This window comes from Ptychodera flava, chromosome 15 (assembly GCF_041260155.1).
Source record: "Ptychodera flava strain L36383 chromosome 15, AS_Pfla_20210202, whole genome shotgun sequence".
In the NCBI taxonomy this organism is placed as follows: Eukaryota; Metazoa; Hemichordata; class Enteropneusta; family Ptychoderidae; genus Ptychodera; species Ptychodera flava.
In genome coordinates, this window is record NC_091942.1 from 7711441 (window position 1) to 7726900 (window position 15460).

General features: G+C 37.9%; 1 long non-coding RNA gene across 1 annotated transcript in view; it reads right to left on the reverse strand.

Moving 5' to 3' along the window:
• Nucleotides 1–15460, reverse strand: part of LOC139151069 (uncharacterized) — a 72077-nt gene that overhangs the window by 15112 nt on the left and 41505 nt on the right. The window contains exon 2 of the long non-coding RNA XR_011556336.1: nucleotides 3516–3679. This is a non-coding gene — a long non-coding RNA (uncharacterized lncRNA). The remainder of the gene's footprint in view (nucleotides 1–3515; nucleotides 3680–15460) is intronic.

The following is a 15460-nucleotide window of genomic DNA, read 5'->3' on the forward strand; positions in this document are numbered from 1 at the left end:
TGTCAACAACACGAGCATCTACAGTAATTGATAGCATTATGCACTTAGTTGTCAGACGTTTCTGTGTCAGAGGTATTACAAGCCCAGAGACCTTTCTGAAATTATTTCTCCCGATCAGTAGCGTCCGCTCGTAAGCGCGTGTTTTCTTTTGTTATATTGTTCTCTGTTTTGTGTAATAGGCAAAAGAATCTTTGCTTTTTTGCAAATTACAAAAATGCATATACATTTACATTTCACTACGTTAGTAGAACTTGTAATCCCTGAGTATTTTTCTGTCCTGAATTTCGCGGTACTGTGGCGCACGAGTCCTTGCACATTACGCGTATTTTTGAAAAAGGTCTAAAACGACCACAGTAGTCGTCCGAGGTAGGATGCGTCACAAACGTGGTGATCATGCTATTGTGATAATCTTACAAATTGGGGCAAAAATTAGCATTTCAAGCTAACAATAGCAGTTCCAGCTTTTTTACATGTTACGACACTATGTCGAGTTAAAGCGACGTAGTCGCTGGCTATCATTGGTGTTGGTAAGATTGCATATTGCTCGGCATCGTCGAGCGCGTGTTATGAGACTTCGAGTGAATAGCAGATTATTTCCCGTTCTCGTGCGGTAGCTCGGCTAAAATAAAATAAGCGTTATTCGCCGCTTTCCTCGAGTTACTCGGATGTTTTCACGCTACTCGTAAAGGGCATGTGTGACGTCATCGCGAGATGGAACCTGCCAAGGCAAGAGGCGTAAACATTGAAGTTATTTTGGTATGGACGATGGCATCGATCGATAGCGTGCCATCGAGAACACGGAAACTTTGAAATGGTGTATCAGCATTATCAAGGAGAGACGATCGTATGAGGGTCATTTGTGCTATTCTTGTTCAGAACGCAAGAGGGTGTGACTAACAGGCGAGATGTATTCTAATGGGACTGCAGTTTTAACCCGCAAAGACTGGAACGTGCCTGCTCGATCGCTGATAACGTCAGCAAACAGCTGCTCAAACTCTCAAAACGCAAAATAGCCTAGGGAAATTTCATTCGAATATCATTTGAATCAAGACGGAGAAGGTCAAGTGCATTACAGGTAAATGCAATTGCGCATCTTGATTTTAAAAACATGCTTATGTTCCTAAAAGATGTAAGTGCTTTTATAGTGGCAAATACAGTGTTACAAACTATCGTACTGGAGGCGTTGCTAACACGTTCACCTAAATAGACATTCGTTGTTTTTCCATTGATTCGAATTAAATGACACAAGTGTCAGCAGTTCGACGGCTTATTCATGGTGATGATATGTCCTTTCAAAAGTTGTCATCGTATTCACATTGATGTTTCTGTAAATAACATATTATCATATTGTATCGCCACAGGAAACGGAAAGGTCTAAGCTTGCCATCCGTTGCTTGAAATATGTAGCAGCACATTTGTAACGAGGAGGGACATCGTGTCTTTTTTAAACGGTCGAGATACAGCTGTGGAACGAACGATGAATGATTTATGTCCATGAACATCAGTATTTAAATAAGGCACTTCTTACAATTCCATGCGTAAATTACCCATGTCATTTGAGGTGTTAGCCTGGTGGAACACTCATTAAGAAGTTTTGAATAAATATTATGAAACATATGGAGTCTCAGCTTTAAATTGAAATCGGAGAACCAAGTGATATCGACATCAATGCTCGCCGTTCCTGTCCCAATATTTTTAACAGAAAGCTAAGGTTACAGTGATATGTGCTTGGCGTTAGATGGCAAGTCCAACATATGAAATCATTAGAAAGCACACAATGCGGCAGATGTTGAATATTCACTGTAATCATCGAGCATAGCGCCGGTAGATTTTGTCTAGTCTATGACGGATGTGAAAAAACTTAACATCACAATGTATGCTATTTGCTAAGTAGGGATAACCTCACAGGGCAAGACAGCTGGTTGGAGAAGACGCTAGTCAAGGTGTTTCGAGGTATGAAATATTGACATAACGACATACTAAATGAACCTTTAACTACAAATTTGTTTGTATCAAGCCGAATCTGCCTACTGCGCTCGGCATGTGTCCAAATTTAGATCGGAGAATGTGACCAAATCATGATATGTGAAAGATTAAATAGATTAATTTGATACCCTACCTTACTTATTCGTAGAGAAATACTGAAGATTCTGTGGTCGGGCTTTACAAACGTCACCCTACTAAAACAAAATTCTGCTACTTAAATATCACCATCGACGAGTCACCTTATGTTAGGATGTCCTGGTAACCAAGCGCAATGAGGTCCTGTTAGTCGCGCGAGCGTGATTCGTCTCTCTATGAGGGATTTCTTAAGGGCATGGATTTTCTCCAGAGGGGTCACCAAATCGGAACAAATCGTTAGAGAGGAGCAATGAAGCAATCCGGTTTTAACGATGCGCTGGAAGGATAATAACTATAAATATCTCACATGTGCTGGTAAGTACAAAGGAGCATTGTTGCGCATGCGCGGATGCCAATGAGAGAATACAAAACGATCATTTTTTAGGGGTGCAGGAGTATGGCCTAGCAATTTTTGTTCTCTATCGCTTTCGCTCATTGGATGTCATGTAAAGAGGTCCAATTTTGCCACAGAAAACACTTAAGTTGTACGAGATTTTGCAGGAAAGGGATGAAATGATATGCTGTAAAAAGGTCAAATAATGCTGACCGTCATTTTGCAGGTTAACTTCAGTCAATGTATTCACTCAATGGTACTGAATCCAGTTCATCTATAATTGTGCGATAAATGATAATCAATTTCGAAAAACTACAGACATAATTCAATTCGTTTTCAGATTCACTTTCTTCGGCGACAACGTAAAATAGAAGCCATCTTTGTCAAAATGTCTATTCTCGGCCTCAGTTTTCACTGAGAAAGCACACATGAACATCTACCCTGCTGCACTCGCAGCGCGCGGTTACGTTGATAGATTTTCGCGAAATGTTAGTTAGGACTTGTCGATGCTGCTGACGTATGTAAATATTCCACGTTTAACTATTACCTTTCCTCTAAAACAATGAACCCACCAAAGAAAAGTAATAGTGAAGGCCAAAATCTTGACAGTAAGTTTTGCTCGAGTACTCAATCAACCTGCCTTAGAAATAAGGGTGTACATATTGCACAGTATCAGCGCTTCGGTATACTATGTTATGCCAAAGAAATGTGTAATTTTATTAATTTTAAAAATGTGGTTAATACCCATGACGAAATTCAAAGAAAACTTCAGCCAACCTACATAACACAAGAACTGTACATGTAACCACTGAGACGATAAGATTTATGAACCCGCTGTTATAAGATCAGACTGACGCACCTGTTCATAAATGTACAGATTCATCGGCCGGTAACGAAGAAAAACGAGGAAGTGGATCTACTTAAAGTCACTCAAGACTGTTGCTGGCAAGCAGGGACTCGTTAAGTCGTTTATGAAAATGATGCATTTGCTTTAACAAATTTTGTCAGCATCTAGCCAGGCTACTATCGCATACCTTGATTTCAAATTGATCTGACTTACCCCTGATGGCAAAGTGTGACGATAGTGTTGTTTCTCGGAATATTGCTCAGCAACCGACCCTCAGAACAACATAGTGTATGTTTCCGTGTAATGAATGGCTAAGTCGTCATATTTCATCGTTTTCTCGAATTTCCGGGTTAATCTTTTCAAGAATGTCCGAAAGCCTGTAAGAAAGTAAGAAATGCGATATAATGAGTCCTGATTAACAAGCTCTCCCTACCAACTCTTTCAGTATAGGCCTATTACAGAAACAGAATGTATAATACCCAAAAGGTTGAGCGCGTTATCGTATTCAACTATACGAAGAAAAATAATTAATAGAAAGGATGATGCCTGTATATATGGCTTTGGCCTTTTCTGACATTATTGCTCATTGTTGGTTGAAGGGAAAATAAATCCGACCCTGTTTAGATCACTCGTCGAAAAGACTGGGCCAGATATTTCAAGGAAAACAAAAACTACACTTGGACCATGAACCCATACAAGGATATTTCTCGTCTGACAACTTGAATCCGTTTCCCAACTTCAATCGGAAATATCAACCACCTAAGCTGGCAGTCAAGATTTTGCGATATTCTACAAACTGTTTTTACAGCAAAAGTGCTTTTATCTGATGTCGTAAAACTCTTCGCTTTGGGAACACAAAAGTCGCGATATTTCACTCTAGCGTAAACGTCAGGTCAAATTACTGTACACAGGTCGGTTTCAATTTGTCTCTTTAATCAAACATGTCCTTCATATCCCGTTTTTCGACGTTTGAACGATGTCATATACGCGAGGAAGGCGTAAAGAACTGGCAGCAAATGCTGTCTTGGTTTCGGTGCTCATTAGGTAAGCCGAGATCGCCCTTCTCTAATGGTCTAGCTGCTGTCAGCTACAAAGATTAAATCTGGTAAAATACCCGTGCACATAGAAAAACTAATTCTGAAAATAAAACCGGCAGAAGAGGGATATCATTTAGGATGATCATCGCCATTAAAAAATGGGAGAAAAATCCTGTTGACATTTATATTAATCGCAAAAGTCCAATTTTAACCTGAAGCATGTATTTTATCAGCATATTCATATAAATTTTTCCTTTTTGTCTAAGTCTACGTCTACTAAGCCAATATCTTGAAAATGTGATCAAGGAAGTTGTCTTTATATGTAGCTCGGTCAAAAGAGGTTGTCTGTCTGTGTGTGAGCAATGGTACAATAAAGAGTAGATCAGGTCGTTTGCTTTGTTCTCAGTCTGATTGAAAGTACACTTCCTCCTGTATAACAAAACCTAGAGTAGCTGCGAGTCTCCAGACGACGAGTGACAATGCCGCATCTTAATTGAACTCGCTACGAGTGAGTGCCCTGTCTTTATGACAAAGCACCTAGTTTCCCCTGTAGTCCGTGATTGTCTTTGCTTAATTTGGAGGTCTAATGCACATGTTATTATTTTGTAAATCCCCTATCCATTTTCTGTATCTTCTGGTGCCTTGATAAGAAAATGTCTTCCATTATCGTCTTAGTCTATAATAGAGGTGCCAAGAAATTAGATTTCTCAGAAAACTTCTACGTAAATTAAGCCCCTATTACAAAGCGCTTATATCATATTTTACATGGTTTTCATTTTCAGCTCACGTGTGTAAACACGTGGGCTATTGTCATAGCGATGTCTGTCTGTCTGTCCGTGTGTGTGTGTGTGTTAGTGTGTGTGTGTGTGTCTGTCTGTCTGTCTGTTTACACGATAACTCAAAAACGCCTGAACGGATTCAAGTCAGATTTGGTAGACAGGTACCATATGCTACTTGCAAGAACTGATTAGATTTTGGTTAGTGTGGCTTGCATATTAATGAAGTTATGTAATATCGTTTTTTTTCCGTACAATGGTTTCCCTATGGAGACGGTAATGACAGTGTAGACATATATCAAGAAATACTGCACAAAATTTCATGAAACTTTTCACAGATGACAATCTCAGAACATTATGATGATTCTGTGAGTGTCATGTCAATTACCTTCTCATTTGCATATTTAATGAACTTTTGTTATTAGTGAGATAACTCCGAAATTACTGCACCAAACTTGATGATACTTGCAACAAATATTGATCTGATATATATCTAATTATACTTAGAAGCATTGGGCAGTGTCAAGTTAATAAATAGGTCATTTGCATATTTTATGAAGTTTTGTAATTAGTCATATAACTCCGATATAACTTCACCAAATGTGATGAAATCTGCTGCAGATACTGATCCGACTGATATCTAACTGTAGTGTAAAGCATTAAGTAGTGTGAAATTAATTAAGGGTTCATTTGCATATTTAATGAACTTTGTAATTAGATATGTAATTGAAATTACGGCACCCAAGTCTTTGAAATTGGGTACAGATACTGTTTTGATATATATCTAATTATACTGAGAAGCATTTGGCAGTGTCAAGTTAACAAATAGGTCATTTGCATATTTTACGAAGTTTTGTAATTAGTGACATAACTCCAAAATAACTGCACCAAATGTGATGAAATCTGTTGCAGATACTGATCCGACAGATATCTAATTGTGGTGTAGAGCATTTACTTGTGTGAAGTTAATTAAGGGTTTATTTGCATATTTAATGAACTTTGTAATTAGTGAGATAACTCCGAAATTACTGCACCAAACTTGATGATACTTGCAACAAATATTGATCTGATATATATCTAATTATACTTAGAAGCATTGGGCAGTGTCAAGTTAATAAATAGGTCATTTGCATATTTTATGAAGTTTTGTAATTAGTCATATAACTCCGATATAACTTCACCAAATATGATGAAATCTGCTGCAGATACTGATCCGACTGATATCTAACTGTAGTGTAAAGCATTAAGTAGTGTGAAATTTATTAAGGGTTCATTTGCATCTATAATGAACTTTGTAATTAGATATATAATTCTGAAATTACGGCACCCAAGACTTTGAAATTTGGTACAGATACTGTTTTGATAAATATCTAATTGTACTGAGAAGCATTTGGCAGTGTCAAGTTAACAAATAGGTCATTTGCATATTTTACGAAGTTTTGTAATTAGTGACATAACTCCAAAATAACTGCACCAAATGTGATGAAATCTGTTGCAGATACTAATCCGACAGATATCTAATTGTGGTGTAGAGCATTTACTTGTGTGAAGTTAATTAAGGGTTTATTTGCATATTTAATGAACTTTGTAATAAGTGATATTACTCCAAAATTACAGCGTTAAATTTGATGAAACTTGCTTCAGATGTTGATCTGATGGATATCTAATTGTCCCATGAAGCATTGAACAGTGTCAAGTTAATTAACAGCTCATTTGCATATTAAATAAAGTTTTGTAATTAGTGATTAAAATCTGAGAGTACTGGGCGATATTGAAAAAACCTGCTTCATTTAGTGATAACATATATCTTATTGTTCTGTGAAGCGTACTACTATTAATGAACCTGTTGTAAAACACGTGAGCATATTCAGTTCATATCTGGTCATCTATCGGGGTTCGGATACTCTACGGGCTACCATTTGTAGTTATTGTAAAACCTATTACCATTAGTCACTGGGTTGAAGTAATAGCAAACTCAATGTAGATAGGGAATCTTTTAAACTGCTTCATACTGTAATAAATAAATTGACTGTTCATTGGAACACTCTCACCACACGTCTTCCTGTAGACCGCTCTGTGCCATAAATAATCGGTTCTATCGCCGGTCTCACTTTGAATTTGAACGTTGTGGGTAGGGATGGACTAGTACGCAATGAAGCCTTTGACAGCGTTTGACTTTTCACGAATTCGAAGCAGCATATGGAAATGGCCTCATTCTTGGGGGAGGAAACCAAAGGCAAAAAACGCAATTAACCTGAAATACATTCTTCGCTCCAACATCTGAAAATGTGAAGAATTGAATGTATCAACCTTCTGATAACTAGAGGCTTTACGATGAAAATAAGACACTTCTTCTATCTCGACTCTAGCTTCGCCAATTAAAGCTGTTCTTCCCTATTAAATATCTTACCCTATTGAATATTCGAAAATGATCTCTCCAATTACAGTTTTTGCACAATGTCCCGTCCCCTTGGATCATAGGCGCCCATTTATACAGAGTCTTCCATTTGATTATCGTGGTTCAGATCTAAAGGCGCACATGTCTAGTCATAAATAAAGCAAAACAGATTATACGATGCATGTAAAAGACTATTCGTGTACCGAACGTTTGAGACAGTCATGGACAAGCCTACGGCTAAAGTATACATTTTCACATTAACATCGCTAAAAGCTAATAAATAATGATATTTCTATCCGCTTAAATCGAATCCAAGGTCTTTTGTGTGTCAATAAACACAATATGGCGGGCTTGAGTCAAATAACCGTTTTTCCTTTTCGTTATTAACACTTGAAAAAGACCTTGACGGTGTTATATGTATCATTCGTCTAGTCTTTCATCCTTGCCAAAACGATTGTTTTAATAAAACATTATTTTATTACCCGTATGTAATGAAATCAAAATCACGTGACTCCGTGATATTGTTCCTACGCACACTCTGTGGCATCCCGGCGAAAACAGGCGATCAGGAAAGAAAAAAACTAGATGACATAGAATCCGGATGGTTTGTAATTTTTGGATAAATTGTACAGTATCATTTCGTTTTCTCCACGCATTTTATTTTAATGAATTTAATCCATCATCCAACATGGCTAACGCCCAAATATAGGACAAGTTAATCGGAAGTTTCTTGCTCAAGGACACAACGCCACTACAGAGTCTCGAACTAACCATTATCCGACAATGAGTCAGTTACTGTAGACTTACGGGATCTCAAACTCACCATCCTCCGATAGTGTAACCGGTACCCTATCCACTGTCCCATAGTGCCTCTCAAACAGTTTTGAAGGATCCACAGTATACAGCTTTACATAAAATCATGCAAATTTCCACAGTTGAGTGTACAGAGCTACGACATGCCGCGTGGTTTCTTGCGTCTTTTTAACATCGTACCTATCTAACGATCAGAGTGTCTCTCTGGGTACGTTACCTTCATGGGTAAAACTTCAACGTGCACATGAAAAGACGGGAAACAGTTCGCAACATCTGACAATGTCGATGTGCATCGACGAGTTTGAGATCACAAGGCTTCCGAACACCTCCAAAAGACGGCATTTCAAAGGTACACGAGATCAATGTTGCGCCTAATGAGCTGCGGCTAAGTGCATGTAAAGGCACTTCCAAAATTCATCCCTGATCGCATCAGTTGTACTTACCACTGACTGAAATCGATTCATTTCATTGCTTGCATGTAAGACGAGATCGCGTGTATTTCACAATATGCAGCATTCCATTCATTGCTGAATTCTCACTAAAGGACCACTTTTTTAAGTGAAGCGGTTACGAATACGATAGACTATTGCCCTTGCTTGGTTGAGATTTTATCTATTTCTGTCCTTGCGGTTGCCAAATGTATCTGCTCCTTCTGACCTATTGTCGCTCTCGGTAAATACTAAAAGGGAGATATACTCAAATTTTATACTCCTCGGTTCACCTTTTAACGCGTAGTTAACCTCGCTGAAAACTTCCGCTATCGAACCTTCGCTATCGGACACCAACTATATATATATATATATTTCTTTAGGTAAAGCCACTCTGGGAAGTGGAGTAATTTTTTTATCGAAGATCCTCAAGTATAGCCTATATATAGTTCTGGCAAGGCCACTCTGAGAAGCGGGGTTATTTTTTATCGAATATCCTCTAGCCAAGTGGAAAGTCACGACACGAATACCAAACAGAGCAACACTTAAAGTAGTACATCAAAATGTAAAAATACCTCTGCTCACAAAGTCTCGAATAAATATTGGACGTATGGCTGACCACATCTCATACAATATCAGGAGCGTTCATTGTAATTGTGGCAAATTCAAAATGTGAACAACAACTATTCACTCTACAGATGCAAAAGCTGTCTTTACAAGCCGAATAATGGACGTTGTAACATTCTTTTGGTAGTAAAACAAGATTTTGTTGTTTACATGCAAACCAAAAATACTGAAAAAAGGATCATCAAATGTTAAAGCTACTGTCCCTTCACTGTTGAAACGTTTTTGTAACGAGCACTTTAAGGCTAGACTTTATGTCCATTTAAAAACTATCTACTGTTGATTGACCAATCAGAGTGCTCAATTCAGGGTGTTTTATCTACTCGTAAAGCCTTGGTCACCAAATTCCAGAAACGAATGACAGCGCCGTAGTAAAGTACTGTCCAATCAAAAGTGAACATGTCATATTCTGTAGACATCTGGTACGTTTTAATATTCAAATTTGGTAACACAGCGGAAACCAGCTGCAACACAAAATCTGCTGTGGTACAAACATAAACTAATGTGCCCTAGGGCATTTATAGGATGTTCCATTACATTGGAAGGCTATTTCACAAAATCTGCTAATGTGCCCCTAGGCATTTATAGGATGTTCCATTACATTGGAAGGCTATTTCACAAATAAAAGTTTTAATTCATATCCTAAACATGTTAAATTGACAAAGGGGATGGTTGACGTAAACACATTGAAAACGAAAATATATCAGTTAGGGGCAATAGTTTTTAAGTCGGATAAAACCCTCGTACTCGGGCTCTTCTGGTATAAAGTCCAACCCTACGATAAAATGTCTCGGCCTGCGGCCTCGACATTTTATCGTTGGGTTGGACTTTATATACCAGAAGAGCCCTCGTACTCGGGCTTTATACTATACTACACACAGAGTATCATTTCATTGTTTTTTATCATGCTCACATGTGACCCGTGACTGCGCGGGCATTGAACGACGAATACACAGCATTATTAAAGGTCAGGCCGTCGAATCCCAGTGAACCAAGACACTGAGTACCTAATATCAATGTCAAAGCAGCAAGAGAGATACAAAAACCGTATAATATTCAATATTATACTGCCCTTGGGAATCAATACCAATCCTCATATTCCATGTGCAAATGTATTTTTTCTCTGAGCCAATACACATCCGGAAGGGTAGAACTTTTCGGTCACGAGAGTGAGGTTCTGACGTACGAATCGGTACACATCATAGATGTGCATTGTTGGTTTGCCTTAACACATTAATATGATATTTTGTCTTCGGTTTGGCGTCATTTTCTTGTTTATCTGCATACATAAATATTTGCAACGTATATTTGCTAATCTGTCAAGTTTGAGGATTACTGTATTGTTTTGGCGCAAATGCTAGGTAACGACAATATAAAAAGAAATAGACAATTCTTGCATGCAAGTTTGTTGTTGCAATCTGAACTTTTCTGTATGAAATCCCATCGTCTTTTCAGGACTACATTATATTAAGTACTTCAGAAAGACCGCATCTTCAAGGTTTACCTGTGGTGAAGTCGCTATGACCTGGCCAAGAACTCAGTCCCCTCAAGGTTGCGCTTCCCCTTACCGCTTCACGATTCTGGAAGAAGTAAAATGCCCGGACCCTTAGGATATAGCTTCGTCGTTATACTTTGGCTGTCAACACAGTCACAAGGTAATATTCGAGATCAACACACACGTCTCGCCATTGTGTGATGCAGTAAATCAAAATTACTGAAGCGCTGACTCACGAACTTGATATCGTTAACAAGGCATTGAATGGTAGAAACTACATCAAAACAGCACATATAGGGGACACATTACAGCAGCGTGAAGTGTTGCAAAGTCCTCATAAGGAGCAAAAATGTAAAACCCGACACCATAAAACGACGGTGTTTTATGATCTCAATTTCCTGATAATCAACCGTATCGATTCGGCAACACTTTGAGACATTTCGATAACGTCTTTTTCGAATTCATGCTAACCTCTGACATTTTCCTGATATTGAGTAAAGGACATGAGTGAAATCCTTTGCCATATGAGCAAATTCCACGATGTATTTTTCTGAGTTAATTGAATTGGTATAATATCTTTCTCTTTTACTTTTTTTGTTTCCCCTTTGACTTTTAACTTGTTGACGATCCCAAAGTTATTCAAAGAAAGTCCGCCACCCATTGGCAGTCATTTTAGGGGCTTGATTAAAACCATATAGAGCCCAGATTAGCAAATCAAAAATTTAATTCAAATTGTGCGATTACTCTAAATACTAGTCATTTCAGCATGATTTTGATATACCTGGTCTACAGCCCGTTTGCTTATCAAAAATACGCCAGCTGTCGCTTATTAATCACCTGAAGTAATTTGACGATGATATCAAATGGCAAAGATACACTCGGCCTTACCAAATTCAAGCAGAACTGTCCCGCCTACATTTAATTTAATTTCCCATCTATGTTACTCTGATTTGGAACAGCCCTGTTTTGCCGTGACAATGACCTTCAGTTAATAAAAGTGCCAATATTGGGATTGTTTTCGATTGACGCATTACCGAGGCTTGTCTCACCAACGCAAATGTTTGTCCTCAGGGCTTTACCGTTAATTTCGAAAGGTAGAGAAGGCCTGTTAGAGTATACGCGTAGATGTTTTTAATTAAAAACGCATAGGGATCAGCGTTATTCTAGAAATCCTATTAATTTCGTCCAGCTAATTGCTGGTCACAAATCTCGGTAAGTTATTGCTATTCCGGAAACGACACATACCTCGTCATCATTTGAATTCATGGGTATAAATATATTGAGGACGCGATGTCAAATAGGAGAGCTATTAAAGGTATACAGTCACCTGCAATCTAAATATGCCAATATGCCAATACATGTATATGGTCAAAGAGGCGTTCCTTGGTATTCAAAATGTCCATGTGAGGGCGCTGTGTTTAAACAGCGGCCACCCGCTTAAAATCTGTGATTGGTTAGATTTTCTCTTTCTAAGGTAACTGTGGCAAAATTGGAATAGGTAACAGTATACCTTCAAACACACGGAAAGTCGCTGTCCCATAACGGTAGTGTTTGCTTCAGGCCGGTAATCTTACTCGCGTAGCCGGCTAACAGTTCAGTTGTTTGGGATGCCCTACACAGTTTATAATAGCGATGGTGTTTACATATTTTCTGTAGCATATGTCTGTTTACTGCGTTCGTAAGACCTAATTAAAGTGTACTTAGGTTGATATAGGAGTAAAATCACACACAACATGATGTCCGTATTTTATATATAGCCAGGATGGTAAACATTAGTTTCAAACTCGATGTAATGGAAGTCCGTAAATACCACGCGTTGTGCATCGTGGCATTGTTCTACCGAGGCTGTAGCTACAGGTGAATAGTCAGAACTTTGAACAGAAATTCTCATGAGTCACGATTATGAAAATAATCGGAAAAATTGACAAAGATTCGTAATATACCCCGTTTAATATGAATTTGACCTAAAGCGCATACAATCGCACAACCCCGGCCAAAACTCACGTATACAGATAGACCTTTTATAAGAGTAGACAGTAGATATAAGTTTATAAATAGGATAAAAAGCCAAAAACATATCTTCTGACCTCCGCATGCCCTGTCAACCTAGCTCGCGCGTACATACGTACGTGCCCTAAATCACCTCTGTCAGAGTTAGGATCTCATTGTAAATGAAATAAGCACCATTTACATGCAAAGTAGTTGTATATCTCGCTTTCGTTATTGCAGCTTTGACAAAGTTTACCTCGTGCTATGACTTTCACCAAGAATGTCTATCTGTTAGTTATTACACTAGTGTGAGAAATGTACAAATAAATATTTTAATGGAAGGAAAAAAGCATATTGTCGTGAACCCTACACTGCTACATATGGTTGCTATTGGATACCTTCTCGAAAGCTAGGAAGTATATATAAGGGTAGGTCGAAAGGTTACAGCACACAAGAGGCATGATAGAGCGATTTTTTGTATTTACCAATGAATAGTAGAGGAAAGTTAACCTTTACACAACCTATAAAAAAGCATATGTAGTTTTTATAAAGCTCTTGAGGAATGGCAGTTGAAAATTGAAATTAGGCAAATGTTTACGTCTACACTGTACTGCACTTGAGGATCATTTCTACCTAAGATAGTGTAGCTAATATCTTCAAGAACTAAAAAAGAGCTGCTCAAGCTCACGGAATTAAAGACTAATAGAAAAAGATCGCGTCATAGTTGATGGAGAACGCAAAGATGTAAAACAGTCCCCGACTGTTGCTGTGCCAAAACGTTATATCTGTGTTCCGGGGATATGTGTTTTATGGTGCGCTCATCATGCAATATGACATGTTTATATTCAAAGAAAGCACATACAACTACAAGATTTGTCTTTTATAATCATCAGCAAGATTTAAAGTTGATGTACACGAATTCGAAGGAGTGACATTCTATATAATTTGTGTAGGACCCTAGGCTGATTTGATCTTCAAATGACAATATTATAGCTTGCATGCCTCACTATACTATTTATCCTAACAAGGAATTATATTTATTGTATAAAACTTTGTCTAAGACTCACAGTCTTCAACACGTTGGCATATTACTTTTCAATTGAAAATTTGTTTCGTGACAAATTGGTAGGCTTTTTGATCTGATTGTGACTGGCTTTCTAAGAAAATTACCAGACTTAATATTATTGTCTATCTCGGAGATTGCGTTTCGTTTTCTTTTGGTTCTTTCGAACGGAGAGAAGTATTCCAAGGGCCTAATTTCCGCTTTCACTAACATCGCATTAAATCGACCCTCTGGGAAGGTTGCGACTGATACACAACTGAGATTTGCTGTCTTTGAAGCCTTGCAAATAAGTCAACATCAGTCACGAGGTAATCATCAAGGGACAAACAACGACCGCATTAACGTCACGGCTATCTCCCAAAGTAAAAGTTCGGTCTGACACAGCAGGGAATTTAATGTCTTTTCCCCTCTCTGCTTGGAATATGTGCATTGACGATGCAAAGGGTTCATCTTATTGGGAATTGGGTCGGACTATTAAAAGATTAAACCAAATATTTCGTGTCTCAAGATTTAATTTAAAGACAGTTTAACAATCCGAACACCTGCAATGAAAAAATGGTGGACAAGAAAATTTCGACGGCGTTTGATCGTTTATCTTGAAAGTCGATTTCTATGGATGGCAGTGTATGTAGTGTATGTAGGGCAGACCCACATGGATGTCAGACGTATATCTAATCAATATTTTTTTTTACCCATTCAAATTATCATCAATTGAAAAGTTCCCATTTAAAGGTATTTTCCCCAACGTTGCAATTATCGGCTTTAACTCGCCTTACTTAGTTGGAAATTCAACAAGAGTACGAGATGTCCATAGTAAACATATGCTTGACATATGTTGTGTCCTTTACAATGTGTCTAACGTTTCATAGCATCAACGTTGCATACATTGGATTGAAAAATATCCCAGCGTATCTTTTAAAGACACTAAGTGCATGAACAAAAGTGTATACCAGCCAAAGTGCAGTTTGTAGCTTACTTGTCTCGACCACTTTTTACCCATGGCAAGTGAGACTTGTGATAATTAGATTGTTCATGAGAATACAGTTACTACTGAAATATTCATGAGTATCTTTAGGTTGCATCATTAGATCTTTGATAAGGGTGGTAAGGGTACCGACATACATTTTGTCGCGTTAGAATATTGGACAAATTTTAGATTATAATAATTAAGAAACACATGAGGAGTCTAAGAACATAAAGTAGAAGCGACTGTCTATGCTACAACTCAGGTTATTGGCTATTGAGTAGTTTATTGGCAGATTTGAAATGATTAATTAATGTCAAATATATTCAGCCGAGCAATGAGCTACGAACTCTCGATACGCTGTACATTGCCATAAAATTGTCACATTTGATATTTCTTCTGAATATGTGCATTGTGCACAATATTTATTTTCAAAGTTTTCATACCTTAATTTGGCCGACCTTCACGTGATATTTTTAAATCAACATGGCTGAAAAATTTCGAGCAATTTTTGTTCTTCACGTTTTCTCTTCCATTTTTGACAAATCGATCGTCTTAAGATCCTCCTAAG